We start from the raw sequence: 24321 nt of genomic DNA, 5'->3' as shown, positions 1-24321 counted from the left end.
TCCTGGCATAGTTTTCAACCGTTTTCCTGGTTGGAAAATGGGGGTTCTTTTGTGGGTTCGTTCACTCAGTACACATATGCTGAGCACATCTTCGTGCCAGGCCGTTTCTGGGTGCTGGAGACATGCAGTGAGCAGGGTAGGCAAAGTCCTTCCTCATCTGGGGCCGGACAATGGAGAAACAGACAGAGGTGTAGCACACGGGATGACGATGGGACACACACAGCCAACCAAAGTCGAGTGAGGGAGCCGGAGCCGTGGGAGGGCTCCCCGGGCCAGGGCGGTCAGGACACCACCCTGCATGGGGACATCGGGACAGAGACCTGACCGACATGAGGTTCTAGCCCATCTAAGCCTGTCCTTCCCATTTCCCAGAACTGTTCTTGGGCCTCCTCTAGCTGAAGTCTTCAAAACAAGAACCCTGTGGTGGCTAGCTCCGTGTCCTGGGCACCAGCCCAGGGATGGCTGAGTGAGGCATCCACTTCTCTTCCTCTGTGCTTCTTTCCTGCCTGGACAATCACAGCAGCCTCTCCCCATAGGCCCTCCTGCTCCCACCCTCACCCTCCTACAGTCTATCCTCCCCACTGCATCACACTCAGTTCCTCTTGCCGCCAAAACAAATGACCACTAACTTAGTGGCTGAAAACAACACACATTTATTCTCTTACAGCTCTGGAGGTGAGAAGTCGAAGTCCTGGTAGGACCACTTCCTTCTGGAGGCTCCGGGAGAGAATCTGTCTCCTTGTCTGTTTCAGCTTCTAGTGGCTGCTGGTGGCCCTTGGCTTACGGCCCTGCCCTCCACTCTCAAAGCACATCACTACAGTCTCTGTTTCTGTCATTCTGTCTCCTCTTTGCCTTCTCCTCCGTAGGCAGGTCTCCATCTGCCTCCGTGGTATAAGGACTCCTGTGATTAATTGGCCCCACCTGGGTGATCCAAGCTAATCCTCCCATCTTCAGAGCCTTCTGAATCACGGCTGCCAGGTTCCTTTTGCCATATAAAGTAACACTCACAGATTGGGGGGATTAAGACATGAACATCTTTGGAAGGCCACTATTCAGCTAACCAAAGCATCCAACAGGATCCTGTTAGAACCTGAATCAGACCCTGTGCCTCCTCTCCTCAAAACCCTGCCATGGCTCCCACTTCCCACATGCAAAGCCCTTACAGTGGTCACAGGGTATCACACATCTCTTCACTTGTGACTTCCCCATCTCATCTTCTCCTCTCCTGCCTCACTTGGCTCCAGTCACTGGCCTCCTGGTTGTACTTCAACACTCCAGCCAAGCACCTGCATCAGGGCCTTGGCACATGCTGTTCCCTATACCTGGAACTTTTCATTTCATTTCTTTTTTCTTTTTTCTTTTTTCTTTTTGAGATGGAGTCTTGAACTGTTGCCCAGGCTGGAGTGCAGTGGTGTGATTTCGGCTCACTGCAACCTCCACCTCCTGAGTTCAAGCGATTCTCCTCCCTCAGCCTCCCGAGTAGCCGGGACTACAGGCAGGCACCACCATGCCCAGCTAATTTTTGTATTTTTGGTAGAGATGGAGTTTCACTATGTTGGACAGGCTGGTCTCAAACTCCTGACCTTGTGATCCGCCTGCCTTGGCCTCCCAAAGTGCTGGGATTATAGGCGTGAGCCACTGCGCCCGGCCTTCTTTTCTTTTCTTTTCTTTTCTTTCTTTTTTCTTTCCTTTCCTTTTCTTTTTTCTTTTCTTTGCTTCTCTTTGCTTCTCTTTTCTTCTCTTTTCTTTTTTCTTTTCTCTTCTCGTTCTCTTCTCTTTCCTGTTCCCCTTTCCTTTTGCCTCGCCTCGCCTCACGTCACCTCTCCTCTCCTCTCCTCTCCTTTCCTTTCTTTCAGTGCTCAGAAGTTCAGAAGTGTCACCCAGGCTGGAGTGCAGTGGCACAATCTCAGCTCACCTCAACCTCCGCCTCCCAGGTTCAAGCAATTATCCTGCTTCAGCCTCCCAAGTAGCTGGGATTACAAGTGTGTGCCACCACACCTGGCTAATTTTTGTATTTTTAGTAGAGACGGGATTTCACCATGTTGGCCAGGCTGGTCTCAAACTCCTGACTTCAGGTGATCCACCTGCCTCAGCCTCCCAAAGTGCTGGGATTACAGGTGTGAGCCACTGCACGCACCCTGTTGCCTGGAACTTTTCATTCCTGCCTCTTCCTAAGACTGGACCTTTCTCTTCCTTTGGGTCTCATCTTCTCAGAGAGGCCCTGTTGGACATCCCCCCTCCCTAGAATGGCCCTTCTCCTGCCTCACAGTTGCATTTCACACAATCAAAAGTGACCTTGGTTGTGTGTTTGTTTTCTTATCTGTCATCTGCCTTCCGCACCAGACTGTCACCTCCTAAAGACCCAGGAGGGGCTGGGTCTGTCTGGTTCTCAGCTGCATCTCCAGCACCAAGGACAGGGCCTGGTACATAGTAGGTGCTCAGAAAATACTTGCTTCATGAATCCATGTATGGTTTATTTCAAATGTCCCTTGGTGCTGCCGTGAATAAAATACAGATTCATTTCAAGACATTTGTACATTCCCAGTGACTTTGTGGCTTGATCTTTTTTTTCTGTCAATGACTAAGACTACCTTCATATATTGAGAGGAGGCGAAGCATCGTCTGTACTGAGCAAGTGAGGACTCAGAAGGCTTGGAATGGATGCAGAGGTGTCTTAACACAGATTGGCAGTGGGGTCTTATGAAAGAGCAGGGGCATGAAGTGGGCTTCTTGTGCAAGTGGCACCCCCTCTCTGTGCCTCAGTTTCCACATCTATAACATGGAGATTGTAACAGAACTTACCTTATAGTGGCACCCTCTCTCTGTGCCTCAGTTTCCACATCTATAACATGGAGATTGTAACAGAACTTACTTTATAGAAGGTTCTCAAGTTTGGTGCTACTGACATTTGGGCCTAGATAATTCTCTGCTCTGGGGGTTGTCTTGTGCACTGTAGGGCATTGAGCAGCATCCCTGGCCTCTGCCCATCAGACGCCAGTACCTTCTCCCCAGTTGTGACAGCCCCAAATGTCCCCACATACAGCCTAATGTATCCTGTGGGGGCAAAATCACCCCCAGCCAAGAACCGCTGCCTGGTCGGATGATCCGGGTGCTCGTGGTGCCACCCGGCACAGGCTGGTGCTCAAGTTGTGCAGGGAATCATAGCTGCTCTGTGGTTAAGTGGCTGCCTGGTCCTGCTACGCCTTAGCAAGTGGCCTTGGACCAGTGACTCCAGCTCTCTGAGCCTCAGCATCTTCATCTGTAAAATGAGCTAATGATAGCACTTCAGCTCTTAGGGCTGTCAGGAGGATTGAGTAGATGAATCCTGTGAAGTGCTGGAAAGCATGCCTGGCACACAGTGGGAATTCAGAGGCTGAGGCTGATGAAGGCTTCTGGGAATAGAGGAAGCTAGAGGAAGGGCTCTTTGCACCCTCACCTCTGCAAGTGCTACCTGAGATCTCTGGCGTGTGTGCCCATGCACTAATGGAGGACATGCAGGCACGGCTGCCCCCACCCAGGCAGGCAGCTGGCTCAGCCCCTCAGCCCTGCCAGGCCATTTAATAATTAAGCGGCTGAGGGGTGACAAGGCTGGAAAGCCAGAAGTGACCAGGGTCTGGCCTTGCTTGGCTTTCATGACGCGATGGCCCTGGGATCATGGCCTTCTTGAACCCATAAACAGGGGGTTGGGCCCCAAGACAGGCAAGGCCAGGCCAAGGTCTGTGCTGGTGGCCTGAAGCCGAAGCCATGCGGGGACAGGAAGGGGGTTGTTCCAAGGCTACAGGGAAGGGAGTGCTATGGAGTGAGAGCTTCTGTCCGTGGAGGCAACCCCCATCCACTCACAATCTGTCTATTTCCCTCTTCCCAACCCTCTCTCAATTTTCACCTTCAATTTATTGAGCACTTACTACATGCAGGGCTCTGCCAAAGTACTTTACACAGATCTGACTCCTGTCCTCCCTCTCACATCATGGGAAGGGGCTATGTCCCCTCCCCAAATGAGTGAAGCCCTGTTACTCAGACTCCCATTGCACCAGGTAAGGAGTGGAGGCTCCCAGAGGTGAGTCACCAGCTCTCAGGGGCAGAGCCAAGAACCCAGCCCAGGTCTAGGGTCTCCCAAGCACCTGCCCTTAACCGCACAACCCCTGCTGGGCCTCCTCTCTCCGTCATTTCCCCCCAGAACCTCCACTTTCCTCTCTCTGGCTCTTGCTGTCTCTCTGGCTCTTGCTGTCTCTCTGGCTTTCCCTGAACATCTTAGTTCTGTTTTTCTCCTTCTCTGTGTCTGTTTTCTGTCTTTCTCTTTTTCACTTTCTCTGTCTCTCTCCCTCCCTCTGTTTGTTTCTGTCTTCATCTGTTTCTGTGTTTCTCTCTCTCTCTCTCTCTCTCTCTCTCTCTCTCTGCCTGTTTCTCTCTCTCCCTTTCTCTCCTCCTCTGCCTGCCCGCCTCCCCTGGCCGCCCCGCCTTGCAGCTCTGTCTCTCTGCAGTCAGCCCTTGTCCCCACGCCAGCACATTATGTCCCTGGTCAGACCCTGACGTCAGGCAGGGCCTGGCGGGCGGCCATGGGACACTGCCGGGCAGGCGGGAGGGAATGCTCGGCTTCCCGGTCCTCACTGTAGTGGCCGCCTGCCCGCCGCCCGGCCCGGCCTGCCCAGGCTGGCAGCAAAGCTTCGCTTCTCCTGGCCTGGCCTCAGCTGGCTGAAGAGTGGACAGCCCTTCATAGCTGCTTTCCCTCTGAGCCTGGGGCTGCAGGTCACTCACCTTTTCCCTTCCCCCGCTTCGACCCCACGACCACAAAAGACTTGGTCCCAGAGGGTAGACAGTATAGCATGGGGCCAAGTCTTGGCTGTGTGACCCCAGGCAAGTCACCCAGCCTCTCTGAGTCTCCTTGTAAAACAAAGCCATTGAAGCACCTGCTTCTCAGGTCTGCAGGGGGTGTCAACCCACAGTGGCTAACAGCAGAGCAGGAGCAAGGCCCTAGCAGGAATTCAGTGTCACTGCAGTGTCTAGGCCAGCAGTCTTCAATGAGGGGAAGCTGGCAGAGATGGGGGGATCTGAGTGTCACAGTGACAGGGGAGCATGGCTGATGAGCAGACAGGGATGTGCCATGGGGGAATGCCGGGCAGGACAGCCCCACCCACAACACAAACAGTGCCCTGCTGAGAAACCCTCCCCAAGCCCGGCTGGTCTGAGGTCCCATCAGAGCTTCAATAAGTGGTTTAAAAAATGTCATATTTCTTGTTTGGTTTGTTTGTTTTTTCCCCCTGATTTTCAAAGCAAAGTAGTTTCTTTGAAGGACATTCGAAGGGTACTTGAGCTTCCTAGTTTAAAAACAGACTTTAGGATCTGACCGACGTGCGTCAAATCCAGCCGGGTGACCCTGGCCAGTGACTTTGCCCTCTGAGCCTCAGTTTCCTCATCTGTCAAATGAAAGGAAGGGATGAGAAGGTTGTGGGGATGAAGCAAAAGCATGTTTGTAAAGCACCCAGAATGGGATCTTGCCCGTGGTAAATGCTCTATATTCAGTAGCCTTTTTTTCCTCATCTTTTTTTATTCTTCTTATTTTAAATATAGGAGACACAGAAAAGTACAAAGAAGAAAACTAAAAAGGTGACCCAGAGAGAACCACTCTAAGATGTTCATGTGAATTCAGCTCAGCTCACATATTTATATTGAGATCCTATATCGAGATCCTACTGTCGTCTGCTTTTTCATTTTTCATGAAAATAAAACTTGACTCAAAGTTTCATTTTAACATACCCTTGCTTATTACTGTTATTTGAATACTTACACTCTCAAAATGTTCAAAAGGTGTCCAGGGAGAAGTGAGGCTGCCTCCCACTCCAGCCTCTGTTGATCTGTTTCTTGTGCGTTCTTCCTTCCCTGAGTCGAAGTCCTCTGCAGACCTATGAGTTCCAGCTCTCCTGCTCCTATTCATTTTGAGTTCTTTTTGTGTTCACTCAATTACAAATCATGGCATTATTTTAAAAATCAGAACCTACAGACAATCAAAAGAAAGAGGAGCACAAGCCAAGTGGAATCAAGCCAGGTGTGGTAACACATGCCTGTAATCCGAGCACTTTGAGAGGCTGAAACAGGAAGACTACTTGAGCCCAGGAGTTCAAGATCAGCCTGGGCAACATAGCGAGACATTCATCTCCATAAAATTTAAAAAAAAAAAAAAGGAAATTAGCCAGGTGTGGTGGTGCACGCCTGTGGCCCAGCTACTCGAGAGGCCAAGGGGGGAGATGACTTGAGCCCAAGGAGGTCGAGGCTGCAGTGAGTCATGATCACACCACTGCACTCCAACCTGGATGACAGAGTAAGACCCCATCCCAAAAAACAAACAAAGAAACAGAAGAAAAAAGGAAAGTGGAATCACCTGAAACCTTACTATCCCTTTGACATTTTGGAGCACATCCTCACAGGCTTTTTCCGTCACTTGATGTATGTGCACATTCTGGTAGCACCAGGTATCTTTCCTTAGTGCTGATCAAAGGTTTGGATGATATGTTTGTGTACTGATCTGATGGTTATCTGCCTTCCCCACTGTGGGGTCAGTTCCAGGAGGCAGGCACGACTGTGTCTGGGTCTTCCACACCACAGTAGGTCCATAATGAATATTTTCTGAATGAATGACTAGTGAATTTTCAAGAGGGATCGTACAGTATACAACACTATCCTGTGACCTATTTTTTTCACTTAATGTATTGGGGACATCTTTCCACATCTCCGTGTGGCAAATCTCCATTTTTCATGTCTGCACAGAATCACCACAATAAACATCTTTTTGATGCTAGCCAGAAACTTCTGCTGCCCCCAACTGGGAAGCTCTTTTTCTAATGGAGATCTGTTAACAAATTCCATATGACCCACCCACGCCCCAGCCCTTCGGCCAGTTACTTTCAGGCTAACACTTCACTGGTTACATGGGCCCATTGTTTTCTGGGACAAGTCAACATTTACTGTCTGTCCCTGACATCATGTTTTCCTAGAGAAGCTTAAGAGTGAAGAACTCATCCCTCCCTACCTCCTGTTTCTGCCCGTTAAGGGTTCTGCAGATCTGCTGAAGTTGGGAAACTTGGTGTAACCCTTGCCTCCCTGACCACCTCACCACAAAGGGCACATGCCAAGTTCATTCATTCCTGCCTCAGGGCCTTTGCGCTGGCTGTTCTCTCCGCCTGGAATACACTTCCCTCTGATATTTGCTCAGCTCACTCCCTTACTACCTCAGATCTCTGCTTGAATGAACATCACCTTCTCAGAGAGGGCTTCCTCAATTGTTTTTCTAAATTAGCATCTCCAAATCACTTATCCAGTTTTACATTTCCTTGTAAAACATTTTACTTGGCATTGTATTAGACCAGATTATATGATGTTGTGTTGTGCTGTGTTATATTAATATTTCGGGGTTTTAAAATGGACTGCCCATCTCCTTCATTCTGAGGACAGGGACTTGGGGCTCTCTTTGCTTTCCTGCAGTATCCCCAGCACCTAAAATAGGGCCTGGAACATGGTAGGTGCTCAGGAAATACTGGTCGAGTCAATCCGTGTTAATGCCAGACTCCAAGGTTTCTTCCAAGGCTGAGAGTCCAAATGCCATCATTCATTCATTCAAGATTTATCTGTTGAGCACCTACTGTGTGCCAGGGCTTGTTCGGATGCTGGTGTTGTTCAGTGCAACAGTGGACAAGGCAAACACATCTTTCACAAACGTCTCCTTGAAGGATGTGGTCGGGGTCCAGGAGACACATATCCATCAGATAGCGACGTCCACGTTGACTTGCTGGCCTCAGGTTGGTGAAGCAAGGACAGATCTCAAGGTCCCCACTCTAACTTAGCCTCTGCAGAGCTGGGTGAACCCCAAGGGTGACATGAATGGGAATGACACTTCTGTCATTTACTTCTTCCTGCTGCTCTCTTGAACTTAGTGGAGGAGAAATGGAGAAGGTGATGCTAGAAACCTTTTTGGATTCTTCCCACAAGTCCAGCCATCTTTGCCGGAGGAGCTGACCTTTGCCCCACTTTCTGGCCCACACCCTGTGGTCACCCTTCGGGGAATTTCCTACCTTAGTAGATCACATCTCTCAAAGGAAGTGCCAGAAAACTTGCTTTCCTAACCTCCCTGAGTCTCCCAGGTGCAGGTGCGGGAGTGTGATGTGGGCTCCCCTGAGAGAGGCTTCCAATTAAAAGAGAACAATAGGACAGAAGAGATGGGAAAGAGAACCTGGGCCTGCAGGATGCAGTGGAGGGCGTCCTTGGGTAGAAGTGGGGTTCACTGAGGCAGCTCTCCATCAAATTCCAGCCTCATTCCTAGCTGTGTTGCCCCTACTCCTGACTCGGTAACACCCCTGAGGGTCCTATGAACCACCTAATAACCTTTGATAAACTCCTTTTCTGTGTAAACTAGCCAGAGGGGTGCATTCTGTCCCTTGCAACTAAGAAACCCAGATTGACAGGTCACTCTAGGTCTCCTAAGCTTCACGGTTAATGACCGCTCATCCGAATCTTGTATTTAAGAACTATCCAAAAATGACTATCTTGGACTCATTTTCAGCTGCTGGAGGGAATTATGTTGAATGTTGTCATCTTTACCCCGGTCCCAAAATGGGTCCTCACATCCCCTGCTGGAGGTAGAGGGCATTATGTCAGCTGAACCATTTTGGAAGGCAGTTGGGTGACGGGCAATGACAGCTTTAAGAATGTTCATGTTCTTTGACCCCCAAACCCTTCTTCTGGGATTCTGTACTAAGGAAATAATCACAAATAGTGACAGTGGACGAAGATATTCACAACAGAATTGACAAGATTAAGGCCGGGCGTGGTGGCTCATGCCTGTAATCCCAGCACTTTGGGAGGCCAAGGTGGGCAGATCACTTGAGGCCAGGAGTTCAAGACCAGCTTGGCCAACGTGGTGAAACCCTGTCTCCACTAAAAATACAAAAAATAGCCAGGCATAGTGGCAGGCGCCTGTAATTCCAGCTACTCCGGAGGCTGAGGCAGGAGAATCACTTGAACCCAGCAGGCAGAGATTGCAGTGAGCCGAGATCACACTACTGTACTCCAGCCTGGGCAACAGAATGAGACTCCATCTAAAAAAAAAAAAAAAAAAAAAAGAAAGAAAGAATTGACAAGAGTAGTGAGGAATCAGAATCTACTCAAATGTCCAATAAGCAGGGAATGTTTAAGTTAACCAGGAAATGATTCCTAAAAGGATGTTAGAGACACCTTCTGCACAAAATATTAGTGTAATACTTAGGATTAGGTTCACCTATGAGTGTCAGAAAAGCAAAATAACAGGGGCTCAAATGAAATTTTTTAATTTTATTTTGATATGGAGTCTTGTTCTGTCGCCCAGGCTGGAGTGCAGTGGCACGATCTTGGCTCACTGCAACCTACGCCTGCAGGGGTTCAAGTGATTCTCCTGCCTCAGTCTCCCTAGTAGCTGGGATTACAGGTGCCCACCACCACGCCCGGCTAATTTCTGTATTTTTAATAGAGATGGGGTTTCAGCATGTTGGCCGGGCTGGTCTCGAACTCCTGACCTCATGATCCACCCGCCTCGGCCTCCCAAAGTGCTGGGATTACAGGCATGAGCCACCAGGCCCAGCCAGAACTTTGTTTCTTACATAAAAGATGCATGGAGGTGACAGTCTAGGACTAGCAGGATGGGCTGCACAAATTTACTGGGGATTTAGGGTCCTTTTCTCTTGTTGCTCTGCCTTGTCCCAAGATAGCCACTCAGGTTCTGGCCATCACATCTGCACTCCAGCCAGCAAGGAGGATGGGAAAAAGTAGAGGCATCCCTTCCTAAGGACATTACTTGGACATTACTTATAGCCCATTGGCCACATGGACACCTAACTGCAAGAGAAGCTGGGAAGTGTAGATTTTCTTCTGGGTGGTCACATGCCCAGCAAAAGCTTGCAGTTTCCATTGTTTATTTATTTATTTAGAGTTGGAGTTTTGCTCTTGTTGCCCAGGCAGGAGTGAAATGGTACCATCTTGGCTCACCACAACCTCCAACTCCTGGGTTTAAGTGATTCTCCTGCCTCAGCCTCTTGAGTACCTGGGATTACAGGCATGCACCACCACACCCAGCTTTCTTTTGTATTTTTTGTAAAGATGGGATTTTTCCATGTTGATCAGGCTGGTCTCGAACTCCTGGCCTCAGGTGATCCGCCCACCTTTGCCTCCCAAAGTGCTGGGATTACAGGTGTGAGCCACCATGCTCAGCCTACAGTTTTCATTATTAAGGATTAGGGAAGATCAGAGAATGAGAGAGAAACAATAGACAAAATTAAAGAGAATGTCAAAGAAAATTTTGTAATAACACGAGAAGTATGATTTTGAAGACTTTGAGACTTAACAGGATTTGAAATTGTACATACAGTGTGATCACAACCTTTATAATAAAATTTCAAAATGGAAAAAGGTACTCAGAGGAGCAAACGGCGAGAAAATTGCCCTCCAAGGTGATCCCATTAAAAAAATTCATATTCTTCTATTTTATGAATTTTCAATATTTGAACAAAGTTAACTTCCCGAAAAAGCATCCCTATGCAGATTACATAATCCACTTGAGCTACAATTTGTGTTGTGCAAGTTCTGTCCTCAAACGTGCCAAGGCAGCCAGATGGGGAAAGAAGAAATGAAATTATTTCTAGTCATAGAACACATGATTGTGAATGGAGCAAAGTCTAAGGAATCCACAAAAAGCAAATAGGAAAAGTGTGACCTGGGACTTAGTGCAGGATAAAGTCACAGCTTTGCTGAAATATGAGCTCCATCACCTCGGGCATGTCACAAACTTCTCCACTTGGATGGGGTGATTTTTTTTTTTTTTCCTCCAGGGGACATTCAGCAATGCTGGGGACATTCAGCAATTTTGGAGACATATTTTGTCGTCACAACTTGGAGTAGTGACATGCTGCTGGCATCTAGATGGTAGAAACCAGGGATTCTGCTAAACATCCCACAACGCCCAGGACAGCCCCCACAACGGGGAATTATGTGACCCCAAATGTCCGCCTTGCTGAAGTGGAGAACCTTGCCCTAAACATGTCTATTGGGCCTGCTTCCTGCTTCCTGGCTTTTGCTATCATGAGCTACACTGTCGTGGTCTGTAGGGCACACACGTCTGTTGACATGTGCGAGCATTTCTGCAAGATGTTTTTCTGGGGGACACAATTGCTCTAGCATCCCTGTTCTTCACTCTTAGATGCGGCAGTCTCTTGAATGCTGCTGAGATGCCCTTTCCAGCCTGTCCCAGGCACCTCACTAGGAGATTGGAAATGCGTCTGTCTGCATACAAGAGAGCTGTGAGAAGTGCTTACTGTGTTCTGCTTAACACATTGCATGGATTAACTTATTAGGTCCTCCTGAAATCCCCTGAGGTAGGTGCTGCCATCACTCCCGTGTCAGAGATAAGGAACTGGGCTGTGAGGCAGCACAGGGGCTGGATCAGCTGGTCCCAAAGCCAGCAGGCTCTCCCAAACCTCAATGCTCTGGCCCAGGAGTTCTCAACCTGGCTGTGCATCAGAATCATCTGGGAAACCCTAAAAATCTCGATTCGGAGGTGACTCCACTGGCCCAGAAAGGTCAGGCATGGTTCTGGAATCAAACAGATCTTGGATTCAATTTTGGCTCCTCTACCTCTTGGCTGTGTGACCTGGGGTCAGTGACTTTACCTCTCTGAGCCTCAGGGTCGACGTATGAAAAAAGTATAGCACTAGTCCCTACCGCATGAGGATTCAGTGAAATGCCCTACATCATAGGCTAAACATGGGGCCTTAGATCCTACCGCATCTAAGAGTAAGTGATCAGTAAGTGACATTTTTGGAGCAGGGCTTGAGCACCTCTGTATGCGTACGTAGGTGTGTGTGTGTGTGCATGTGTTTCTCTGTGTGTGTGTGTGTGTGTGGTTAAGCCTCTTAACTGATTCTGCTAGGCCCAGCTATTCATGCACCTATCCATTCATGCATTCATTTCTTTATGTGCTAATCCATTCATGCATCCATTTATTCAACACATTTACTTAACAAAGACCATGTGCCTGTCTGGGCTTTAGAACCCGAGGATGGAAAAGCAATCAAGACGTACAGAAACATAGGCGCGGTGGCTCATGCCTATAATCTCAGCATTTTGGGAGGCCGAGGGGGGCAGATTACAAGGTCAGGAGTTCGAGACCAGCCCGGTCAACATGATGAAACCCTATCTCTACTAAAATACAAAAAAATTAGCCAGATGTGGTGGCATGTGCCTGTAGTCCCAGCTACTCGGGAGGCTGAGGCTAGAGAATCACTTGAACCCGGGAGGCGGAGGTGGCAGTGAGCAGAGACTGTGCCATTGCACTCCAGCCTGGGCAAGAGAGTGAGACTCTATCTCAAAAAAAAAAAAAAAAAAAGATGCACAGAAACTCTCCTCTCATGGAGTGGACAGGAGTATCAGGTGGGGGAGTTAGACTAGAAAAATAAATGAACACACATGTTCTTTTGTTGTCGTTTTGAGACAGAGTCTTGCTCTGTCACCCAGGCTGGGGTGCAGTGGTGTGATCTTAGCTCACTGCAACCTCCACCTCCTGGGTTCAAGCAATTCTCCTGCCTCAGCCTCCTGAGTAGCTGGGATTACAGGCATGTGACACCACAGCTGGCTAATTTTTGTAATGTTAGTAGTGATGGGATTTTACCATGTTGCCCAGGCTGGTCTCAAACTCCTGACCTCAAGCAATCTGCCCCAGCCTCCCAAAGTGCTGGGACTCCAGGTGTGAGCCACCGCACCCCACTGTATAAACATGTTCTATAAAGCCATGTGGTATAAACTATTGGAAACATAAATCAGTAGGCTAGTGGACCACATGGAATGGGGATCCTCTTCCAGACAGGATGAGAAGCCAGGTGTCTTCTGTTTGCCCTTCCAGATCCCTCTGTACCCTTCTTTACTCTGGAGTGCCTTGAGGCAGACCTGTGTGGGCAGCACCACATTTAGGAGCCCACACAACCCCAAGATGGATGCCAGGAACTCACTTTCTTTGGCTCTTTCGCCAAAGGAGAGCTTGGGTGCAGGGGTGACAGCTGTGCTTGAGAAACAGCAAGGAGGTCTGCAGTGTAGATGCAGGAATTGAGGTTCAGACAGGCACAGTGGCTTGTCTGAAACCATGCAGCAGGGGAGCGAAGGATCCCAAACCCAGGTCTACTGGTTCCCCAGCTTGAGCTCTTCTTTAGTTCACGGCCCTTGTTAAGGATGAATGCCACTGAGCTGAAATGAAGGAACAGAAAAGTCCCGACATTCTGACAGCATCACACAGCAAGTCAGCAGCATCACACACTGAGGCCCAGTTTAGTGTTTACCAACCATCGGCGGCAATCCCAGCCTGGCTCAGCATTTAATAAGCATGGGCTTGTTGTGTGCTTGCAACAACCCTGCAAAGCAGGATGAGCAAACCAGGGTTCGGAGAAGCCAAGATACTAGCTTGAGGTCACACAGAAAAGAAGTCAGGATACAAATCTGTGTTTGTTTCCCAAATCTTTGCTCTTCGGACACCCCAACAAGAAGAAGCATTGAGGATGAATGGGCATATGTCTGATTCTGAGCAACCTGGGGTCAGGGTCCACATCTGAAATTTCTTTCTACTTCCAGACCAAACCCAGGGGCACTAAATATGGCAGGCCCTCCATAAATATCACATAAATGCTGCAAGAAAGCACAGTCAACTTACAGGGTTTTGCTTAAGAAGTTCAGAGCCTCCAAGACCCATCTTTCTCATATATATTTTTTTCTTTTAAATATCTCTCATAAAAACTCTAGCTGAGTCATTCTCTGGCCTCATTTTAGCTGTTCTAAAATGATTTTAGCTCTTCTAAAATGGTGGCTTTTGTGTGTGGGGAGTGGAAAGCAATATTTCCCACGTTCACAACCTGGACTGTAGTATTTATCTATCCAGTCTTTCATTCACCCATCTGCCATCCACCCACCCACCTGCACTTCCATCCGCCCATTCTCTTCATTCACTCTGTCCAACCATCCATTCATTCCTCCATTGATCCATCAGTTTCGACTCCATCCATCCATCCATCCATCCACCCACCCACCCATCCAGTATCTACCAAGCATCTCCTTTGTCCTAGGTCCAGTGCTAGACTCAGAGGAGCTAGAAATAAGTGAGGTTTGATCCTTGACCTCGTAGAGCTCCCAGTCCAGGAGGAGAGGCAGATATGATGGATGGTAGGAAGGCCTTGTTCGTTTATTCCACACATGTTTCATGGTGCAACTGATGTGTCAAGCAGTGTTAGACACTGAGGAGCAAAGATAAAAGAGACAAGTGCCTTAGGACCCCATCCTAGTGAGAGACACAGAGGTCAGCCTGCACCAAGGCAGGAAGACTTGTTCAATAATCCTTTGTTCATTCAGTGTGTGTTTGCTGATGACCCTCATAGGCCAGATCTGGGCTCTGGGGACACCAAGATAGAAAAGACTTGGCCTTAACCACTTGGAGCACAGTCCAGTGGAAGAAACTGTCCAGTAGAGAATTTCAGCCAAGCATGATATGAGATGCAATTAGGGTGAGAACAGGAGTCCATAGATGCCAGGAAAGTGGCCAAGGCAGCTTTCTGGAAGGGGTGAGGCCTGGTCTGAGCCTAAAGGATGTGGTGGGGTCTGCTCTGTTGGGTCCCCTCCCCTGGCTTCCTGCAGAACATGAAGGTCACACTCAGGGGCTCCAAGGACACCCCTCCCGCCCAGCCAGCCAGCCCTTTAGAGGGTCTAGTGGGAGCGGGACAGAGCGACCAGGGCGCAAATCCTGCCTCAGGTCAGGGCCCTGGGAAGCTGGCCGTCCAAACCTTGGAGACTGTCCCACAGTGGCCTAGGTCCATTGGTGACATTGAGGTTGTTTGTGCAAAAGTGCTCCATTTTTCTAGGCAGTCTTGCTCACAGAAAAAAACAAACAAACAAACCCAGCTCTGTTGACATGACTTATGGTAGGGTGTGGAGGCGGATGAGAACTGCTACCACGCACGGCACCCTAGAGACATTGGTGCCTACAGGGGTGGTGTGAGAAGGGCAGAGGTTGGAGACGTGGCAGGGGCCAGGTCTTGCAGAGCCTCACAGGCCTAGGCAGGACTTGGGGTCTGATTTGAAGGGCAATGGGGAACATTTGAACTGGTTCAAAATCTCCAGAAGGCTAGTGGTTAATTCATTTGCTCATGCATCCATTCATTCATTCAACCAATACTGAAGCACCTACTCTGTGCCAGGCACTGTTCCAGGATCTGGGAAGACAAGGGTGAACACAGCAGACTCAGACCCTGCCTTCCTGGGACCAGAGGCCATGCAGACCCTAAATCAAATCATCACACGATGAAGTCCAAACAGTTGTAAGCCATACCAGGGAAGGATTCTCCAAGGAGCTGACACATAGCAGCTGGTTTAATCTTACTTCATTCTGCCAATATTTATTGAGCACCTACCATGTGTCAGGCACTGGACTGAGTGCAGGGATGTAGGGCGAGCCAGACTGATCCAGACCCTGCCCTCGAGGAGCTGCCATTCCAGTGGAGGAGGCGAACCTATCAGTGAACCACAAAGTATGAGGGAGGTGTAATCAGGGTGCATAGAGGGGCTGTGGGGGCAAGGAGGGCTTCCTGGAGGAAGGGAGATACAGAGAAGTTAGTTAGGTGAGGGACTGTGTATGGAGGTGAGGGTGGGGGAAGGAAAACGAGGTCTCTTAGGACATGTTGGGCTGGTGGCAGGTTGAGAGCTGTTGGGAGAAGATGCTGCAGCCTTGGGAGAAGGTCAAAATGCATTGAATGAGATGCAAGGTTACAAACCCTGCCCTTGAGACAGCTTTGGAGGGCAGATGGCACCTGCAGGGCCCTCCTGTCTTTGTCTTTCTCTCCATCTCTGTCTCCTCTTTCTCTGTCTTTCTCTGTCCCTTTCTCTGTCCATCTGTCTTTCTTGTCTCCTCTTTCTCCTCTGTCCATCTGTCGCCTCTTTCTCTGTCTCTTCTTTCTCTGTCTCTGTCTCCTCATCGTTTCTCTCAGCCTGCTCTCTGACTCTCTTTTCTCTGCTCTGGTCATCTTTGCGGGATGTCAGTAAGAGACTAGAATACGAGGAAAAACTCCAGGCCGGTGGGCAGCAAGCAAGGTCGGGGCACAAGGACAGCTGGGCGCAGGGACAGGCGGTGACTGAATGTTCTGTTTTGGAAAGACAGCTCTGGTCAGGGGCGAAGGTGGCTGACCACGAAACCCGATAACCTGGCCAAACTCTGCTCTAGCCAGTCCTCTGGCTGGCAGCTGTGACCTGGTGGATGCTGCCCAGAATTTTCCTAGAGGGAGGGGGGAGAAGGGGAAAAATGGTCCGTGGGCAGCTTCTTCTCTGTCAAGTGGGACTCACAGGAAGAAATGGAAATAAGTGAATTCTCGAGGGAGACCTCAGTGTAGTTCAGAATGGGAAAGCCCTGCTTGTCTCTACACGGTTTGTGAGGTTTTCACAATCCAGTAAGTGCTCCCCGTGTGCCAGGCTCTGTGCCCGGGATGACATTGCCAACGCTCTCCTGTAGGGCGTTGTGATTTAAAACCATGGACTCTGGAGCCAGACTGCCTGAGTTTGAATCCTGGTTTTGCAAATTACTTGTGATCTTGCACAAGTTACTTAATGTCTTTCTTTTTCATTTATTTATTTATTTACTTACTTACTTTTTTCTTTTTTTCTTTTTTGAGACTGAGTCTTGTTCTGTCTCCCATGCTAGAGTGCAGTGGCACAATCTCGGCTCACTGCAACCTCTGCCTCCCGGGTTCAAGTGATTCTCTTGCCTCAGCTTCCCGAGTAGCTGGGACTGCAGAAGCCCACCACCATGCCCAGCTAATTTTTGTATTTTTAGTAAAGACAGGATTTTGCCATGTTGGTTGGTCAGGCTGGTCTCAAACTCCTGATCTCAGGTGATCCACCTGCCTTGGCCTCCCAAAGTGCTGGGATTATAGGCATGAGCCACCGCACATGGCCGACCTCTTTTTTTTTTTTTTATTTTAATTTGAGACAGGGCTGGACTGCAGTGGCACAATCACAGCTCACTGCAGCCTTGACCTCCTGGGCTCAAGCCATCCTCCCACTTCAGCCTCCCAAGAAGCTGGGACTATAGGTATGATCCAGCACACCCAGCTAACTTTTCATTTTTGTAGAGATGGGGGTCTTGCTATGTTCCCTGGGCTGGTCTCGAACACCTGGACTCAAGCAATTCTTTCACCTCAGCCTCCCAAAGTGCTGGGGCTACAGGTCTAAGCCATTGTTCCTGGCCCTTAACCTCTTTCTTTATGGGCAAAATGGGAAGAAAATATCACCTCTCCCACACATTTGAGGTAGATACTAATATTAGTTAATATATGTGAAGTGTTTGGAGTAACGCATGGCATGCAATAAATGCTTCACAAAACACAAGCTGTTATTAGTTCAGTTCTGTGATTAGTTCTGTGAATGCCGAGGTGGCAGAGGGAGTGAAATTCAAATCCTAGCTCCATCCCTTCTTAGCTCTAGGACCTTGGTGAAATCTCGTAACTTCACTAGGTGCCCGTTTTTCTTACCTGTTAAGCAAAGATGATCTTAGGACTCACCTTGCCAGGTGGTTGAGAGGCTCTATGTCTTTGTAAAGCACATGGAAATAATTCACTTTATGGGGGAAAAATAAGTCCCAAGGAAGCTTATTTCTTTATTTCCATATGTCCAGCAGGCTCTGAGCACCTCCTGTGTGCCAGCTCTCCAGAATGCCTACAATAAGCTGGGGCCTGTGCTCTTTCTGTCCTGGAAGACAGCAGAGGGCAAAGTAGAGATAGTGCATGTCCCCTTGGCACTCACCTTTAGTCCTGACCAGTTCTGTGAGATGGGGTGGCAGGTACGACCACCCTGTGTCACAGAGATGGAAACTGAGATCCAGAGAGGTGAAGAGGCTGCCCGGGGCACAAGGTTCACGTGCACCTGCTCCTCTGAGTGGCTTCTCTGAACTTCTGTGACAACCCCACCACTGTCTATCTCATCAAAGCCACCTAGGGCCTCAATCTTTCTCACCCTCCACTCTGTGTTCCTATCTCGGTCTCTCCAGCTGGCCTCAGACATGTCGATTGTGCCAGACAAAATCTACAAACCCCGAGAGCGGGAATCCGTGCAGCTGTGCAATCTGTCACTTCTCCTGTCCTCCGTCTGCTTCCAGCAAGAAGAAAATGTGGTGTGGCTGTTGACCCCCGAGCACCCTCTCACCACCAAGGCAGGAAGTGGGTGACAAGCACAGACAGTGTGGAGGAGGGGATAGAATGGGGTCTGGAGTCCCAGAGCTCCACATTCTCAGTCCTGGCTGTAACTGTGGACATGACTTTTCCCCTCCGAGCCTCGGTTTTCTTATCTGTAGAATGGGTGCAATCCTTGTAATACCCCCCCCCCGCTTCTGTTGATATGGAGAATAGAGGAAGCCTAGGTATAGAACTAGGCACAGGAGAGGCACTCAGAAAACGGCAACTGTTTCTATTATGTGGAAGCAGTGGCTGAAGCCCTCTCCCCTCACCCAATCTCTCAAGCCCCGTTTGACTCCTCATGGTCAAACATGAGATAGTAAGTGTAGTGGTTAAGAGCATGAGGCCTAGGCCTGACTGCCTGGGATTGTATCCTGCCTCTACCACTTGCTAGCTGTGTGATCCTGGATAGGTGACTTAACCTCTCTGGACCTTTTTTCTCCATTTATGAAATAAGTGTAATAAGAGTCCCAGTTCCTGGAATTGCTGTGATGATCAGATGGGTTCACAAAGTTTAAGTAAAGGGCTAGGATCCTGCCAGGCACATGATAAGGGCTATAGGAGCGTTTGTTGCTCTTCAGGAATCGCGGGGGAGGAGGGACCTGGTGGCTCCTGCGCAATTTACAAGGGACTCAGGGACAGGGATGGGAAGGAGGAGCTGGAGAAGAATCCTGACGTGAATCAGCTGGGAATTTCATAAAGCAAAGCCCACTGTATTTGGGATGCCCTCACACAGGCCCCGTGTGCCCCCCGGGGAAGGGCCGCCTCACTCCCATCCTTCCCAGAGCCCAGCATGGTGTTTGGGCATCTCTGTAAGGCAGAAGAAGCTCCATCCTTCTGGCTGCTCTATCTGGAAACTTGGAGCCATCCTTGGCTTTTATTTTTAGATTTTATTTTAAGTTCCGGGGTACATATGCAGGTCATGCAGGTTTGTCACATAGGTAAATGTGTGCCATCGGGGTTTGCTGCACCTATCAACCCATCCCCTATGTATTAAGCCCGGCAAGCATTCGTTATTTATCATGATGCTCTCCCTCCCCATCCCCACAATAGGCCCCAGTGTTGTTCCCCTCCCTGTGTCCATGTGTTCTCATCATTCAGCTCCCACTTATAAGTGAGAACACGCGATGTTTGGTTTTCTGTTCCTGTGTTAACAGAAACACAAACATCCTTGGCTTCTTGATTTCTATTGATCGCATCTAGTCCAGCAGCATGCCCTGTCAGCTCCACCTTAGAATAGATCTGGAATCCGAGATCTGTTCTCCCCGCCTCTTCACCTCCACAGCCGCCCCTTGGGCCTGTTCACCATTCTCTTCTGCTTGAGCCACTGCAGTCACCCTGATTGTCCCCTTCCCCCTGGCTCCTGACAGCCCATCCTCTACACCCAGTTGGAGGGATTCTTTCAGAAACGAAGTCAGACTGTGCCCTCTTCCGTTCAGAACCCTCCATGGCTCTCACCTACCCCAGAGGAAAACTAAGTCCTTCCTTCGACGTGCAAGGTTCTATGGGCGCTGCCCTTTACCTCTCTGAGCTCACTTCCTGCCATGCTGCCCCTCACTCATTCTGCTGCAGCCACACTGGCCTCTTCTCTGCCATCCTCGCTCATGCCAGGCATGGTCCAGCCTCGGGCCTTTGCACCTGCTGTTTCCTCTACCAGGAATGCCCTTTGTCTGGAACTCCCCATTGCCCAATCCCTCATCTCTTTCAAGCTGTACTCAAATATTTGCTCAGTGAGACCTTTCCTGCCCTGGCCCCTGCCCCTATTTAGATTTGTTCCTCTCTGATGCTCCCCTCCTCCTTCCCTAGCTTATTTTTCTCCTTAGCACTCACTGCCATTGGAAACATGATCTATTTAATTTACCTATGAAGGCTGATACCCCTGCCTCCCCCATTCCATAATGTCAGCTCCACGCTGATGGGGCCATGTGCGTTCTGTTCACTGTTGCATCCTAATACGTTCAGGTGATGGACAATATGAGTCTAGTGTGTTACTTTGGACACTGATGGAGGCAAGACTGTTAGGTTGAGGGTGGAAGCAGGAGACCAGGAAGGAGGCTCCTGCAGGGGCTGGGCCAGGGCAGGGAGGGGTGGCTGTGTCTAGATGGAGCAGCAAGCACAGGGTGTGGGGGTGAGAGAAAGAGAGGAGTTGGGGATGGTGCCTTGGTATCCACCCTGAGCATCTGGAGGGATGGGGCTGCCCTTGATGAAGACAAGGTGTGGTGGGAGAGCGGGTTTCGATCAAGCTCCACAGGAGCTGCCTCCTGAGGCTTGCTAAGGCCAAACGCTGTTCCAGGGACTCGGGAACAGCAGCATGACACAGAGCCTGCCTTCTTGTCACTCATCTCATGGATTGGCATGGCAGCATTGCCGCTTACTGGGAAACATTGAGCCAGTGGCACCACTCCCCGAGCCTCAGTTTCCCCATCTGGATGACAGTCCCTCCCTCCCAAGGCCTGCGTGCAGCTCCATGAGCTCATGCCTCTGATGTGCCTGGCATCCAGTGGGCGCTCCAGCAGAGCTCGTTCCTTCCCTGTCCAGCCCCCATGCTGGCTGTCCCCCAGGAGACTGTGCTGGGAGCGTTATTTTTAAGCCTGGCTCCGGTGGGCTGGGCCATGGCTCTGAAGGCTGCGGGGAGACCACAGTGCTAGCAGCATCCCGCTTCCTTGACGCCAGGAGACCGCGGCGTGGAAACATCAGGGGAGGCCGCCTGTGTTCATGCCCTGCCTGGTAACCTTTATGCGAAATTATGTCATGTCACCCCATGCTGTTTATAAACATCTCTGACCTTTCCCAAGCAGGGCCGTGGGGGAGGGGGCTGCACCTAGTCCTCCCATTCCCCACCCCCGCACACCAGGACCTGCTGGTGACCCCTCCCGTTAGCTCACATCACACAGAGCAAAGTGGGTGCACTGGCCTCCAGCCAGCGTTGGACTGGTTGTTTCAACACCTCCGAGCACCTCGCAGCTGACCAGCCCTGGGGTATTTTTAAACCCTGGCCTTGGCCAACCTCTTTGTCACATTCCGGTTGGGGCTTGAGTTTAGTGCGTGCCCCAATTAGGGTCACTGGGTGGGGGTTGGCATTCACTGGTCAACAAACAATCCAGTTCCAGAACCTGCGGACCTACTATGTGCCAAGACTGGGGACCCCAGGGGGCCTCCCTCACAGAGCCTGTCCCCAAGGTGCTCACTGTCTGGCGGGGACACTGTGACAGGCCCACACTGTGACAAGTGCTAAGATGGAGGCCAAGATGGCAGTTGCAACTCAAATATCCATAGGCCCAGTGGGTTACGTTAACGAATGAAGTGGGCCCAGTGCGAGCCTGCGGGGAGGGGTGGGGCCTGCGGAAACTGGCGAGCCCATGCCCAGTCTGAAGGGGCTGGCTGCGCGCCCCTCAGCTCCAGCCTCTGTTGTCATGAGGGAGTCGGGTCCAGAGCTTCTGATTTTCCAGGAGAAGCTACAAATCTAGGTTTATGTGAGATTTCATGAAAAAAAAAAATCAAAAAAACCCTTGGCTTTTAAATGTTGGCAATAAATGTTGTAAAAATGTCAAAAACATTCTGAGAGCCAAATGACACCCACTTGTGGGCTGGACTCAGCCCGTGAAGTCAAGTTGAGGCAAACAGTTTGTGCTCTCTGATGCAAACAGGTGCACTATGAAATAGTCAACAAATGCGGGCTGAACACCTACCCTGAGCTCCTTCTACTGTTCCAGGCCGCAGGAAACAGCCAGGAACAAGGTGGAAACATCCTTGCCCTCGTGTTGCTTTCAACCTGTGGGGTTGCTGGCACCAGCTCCTACTGGCTCACGAATTCTGCCAGCTAGTTTCACACACAGCCATCACTAAGAATTAAATTGCACGAACTTCCAGTTAAATAAATTACAACAAAAACAAAGGTAACAACTGCTCACAGATCATCGCTTTCTCATCATTTCACTGTTCTCTGTGTTCTTGAAGTGATTGACGTCTGATGCGTCGTATCATATCGTATGCCATTTCCCATGATGGAAATAGTATAGCATGGTCTTCCCAATGCCACGCTCAGTAAGTCACGCTGGTAGCTCCAAATGGACCGTGATGGGAGTATTTACACCACAGAAACGGATACGTGTAAAAATCAGGGCTCCCCCTTGTTGAGAAGGTGTCATTAAACATTTAACAGTAAACTAGATTGGCCGGGCGCCGTGGCTCAAGCCTGTAATCCCAGCACTTTGGGAGGCCGAGACGGGCGGATCACGAGGTCAGGAGATCAAGACCATCCTGGCTAACACAGTGAAACCCCGTCTCTACTAAAAAATACAAAAAAACTAGCCGGGCGAGGTGGCGGGCGCCTGTAGTCCCAGCTACTTGGGAGGCTGAGGCAGGAGAATGGCGTGAACCCGGGAGGCGGAGCTTGCAGTGAGCAGAGATCCGGCCACTGCACTCCAGCCTGGGCGGCAGAGCAAGACTCCGTCTCAAAAAAAAAAAAAAAAAAAAAAAAACAGTAAACTAGATTTTTTTTTCTTCCTTCTTCTTTTTTTTTTTTTTTTTTTGAGGTGGAGCCTCACTCTTGTGGCCCAGGCTGGCCTGCAATGGTGCCATCTCAGGTCACTGCAACCTTTGCCTCCAGGTTCAAGCGATTCTCCTGCCTTAGCCTCTGAGTAGCTGGGATTGCAGGTACACGCCACAATGCCTGGCTATTTTTTTGTATTTTTAGTGGAGACAGGGTTTCGCCATGTTGGCCAGGCTTGTCTTGAACTACTGACCTCAGGTGATCCACCCGCCTCGGCCTCCCAAAGTGCCGGGATTACAAGGGTGAGCCACTGCGCCTGGCCCCCAGATTTTAAAAATACTGATATATACAGCACTTTCGAGTTCGAGACCAGCGTGGCCAACATGCTGAAACCCCATCTCTACAAAAATACAAAAATTAGCCAGGCATGTTAGCAAACACCTGTAATCCCAGCTACATGGGAGGCTGAGGCAGGACAATCACTTGAACCCATGAGGCAGAGGTTGCAGTGAGCCGAGATTGTACCACTGCACTCCAGCCTGGACAACGGAGTAAGACTAAAAAAAAAAAAAAAAAGAAAGAAAATACTGACAAATAAGTACTATGTCAGACAGTAATAACTACAGTGAAGGAAAATAATGCAGGTAGAGGGATAGAAGACGGAGGGGAGTATTTGAGATGGGCAAGTCATAGAAGGCTTCTCCGGGGAGGTGATATTTGAGCAGAGACCTGAATAAAGTGAAAGAGTGAGCCAGACAGATACCTGGCTGAAGAAGATTCAGGCAAAAAGAAGAGCAAGTTTCTACCAAGAGGCAGGAACAAGCTTGCTAGTTCAGGAATGGGAAGGAGGCCAGCGTGGCAGGAGCAGAGTGAATGGAGAGAGGTAGGTATGGGGTTGGGGAGGTGGGCAAGGATCAGATTATACAAGGTCTTATAGGCCAAGGTAGGAGGTGAATTTTTATTCTAAGAGGGGTGAGAAGCCGTGGAGGATTTAAGCAGGGAAGGGACATGACTTGGTTTGTCTTTTTTTTTTTTTTGAGATGGAGTCTCACTCTGTCACCTGGGCTGGAGTGCAGTGGTGCGATCTTGGTTCACTGCAACCTCTGCTCCCTGGGCCCAAGCGATTCTCCCACCCCAGCCTCCCAAGTAGCTGGAATTATAGGTGTGCCCCACCACGTCTGGCTAATTTTTATATTTTTAGTGGAGACGGGGTTTCATCATGTTGACCAGGTTGGTCTCAAACTCCTGACCTCAAGTGATCCACCCACCTCAGCCTCCCAAAGTTCTGGAATTACAGGCGTGAGCCACTGCGCCCGGCCAGTTTGTCTTTTGAAATATTTCCTCTGACTGTGTGGATTGAGTAGAGCAAAGCTGGAAGCCAGGAGACTAGGGAGGAGGAGCTCACTGCCACAGTTCAGGTGGGCAAGGACAGTAGCAGCCTGCACCTCAGTGGTAGCTGTGAAAGTGGCAACAAGGACACAGATTTGGGATGTATTTGGCAGTCAAGTCAGCAAGACTTGGGATGGATGGGATTGTAGGGTGAGGGAAACAGGAACCAAGGGG

Source organism: Trachypithecus francoisi, unplaced genomic scaffold (genome assembly GCF_009764315.1).
Source record: "Trachypithecus francoisi isolate TF-2019V2 unplaced genomic scaffold, Tfra_2.0 Lachesis_group21, whole genome shotgun sequence".
Lineage (NCBI taxonomy): Eukaryota > Metazoa > Chordata > Mammalia > Primates > Cercopithecidae > Trachypithecus > Trachypithecus francoisi.
The sequence above is the reverse complement of the archived record's forward strand: the minus strand, read 5'-3'. Positions refer to the sequence as shown.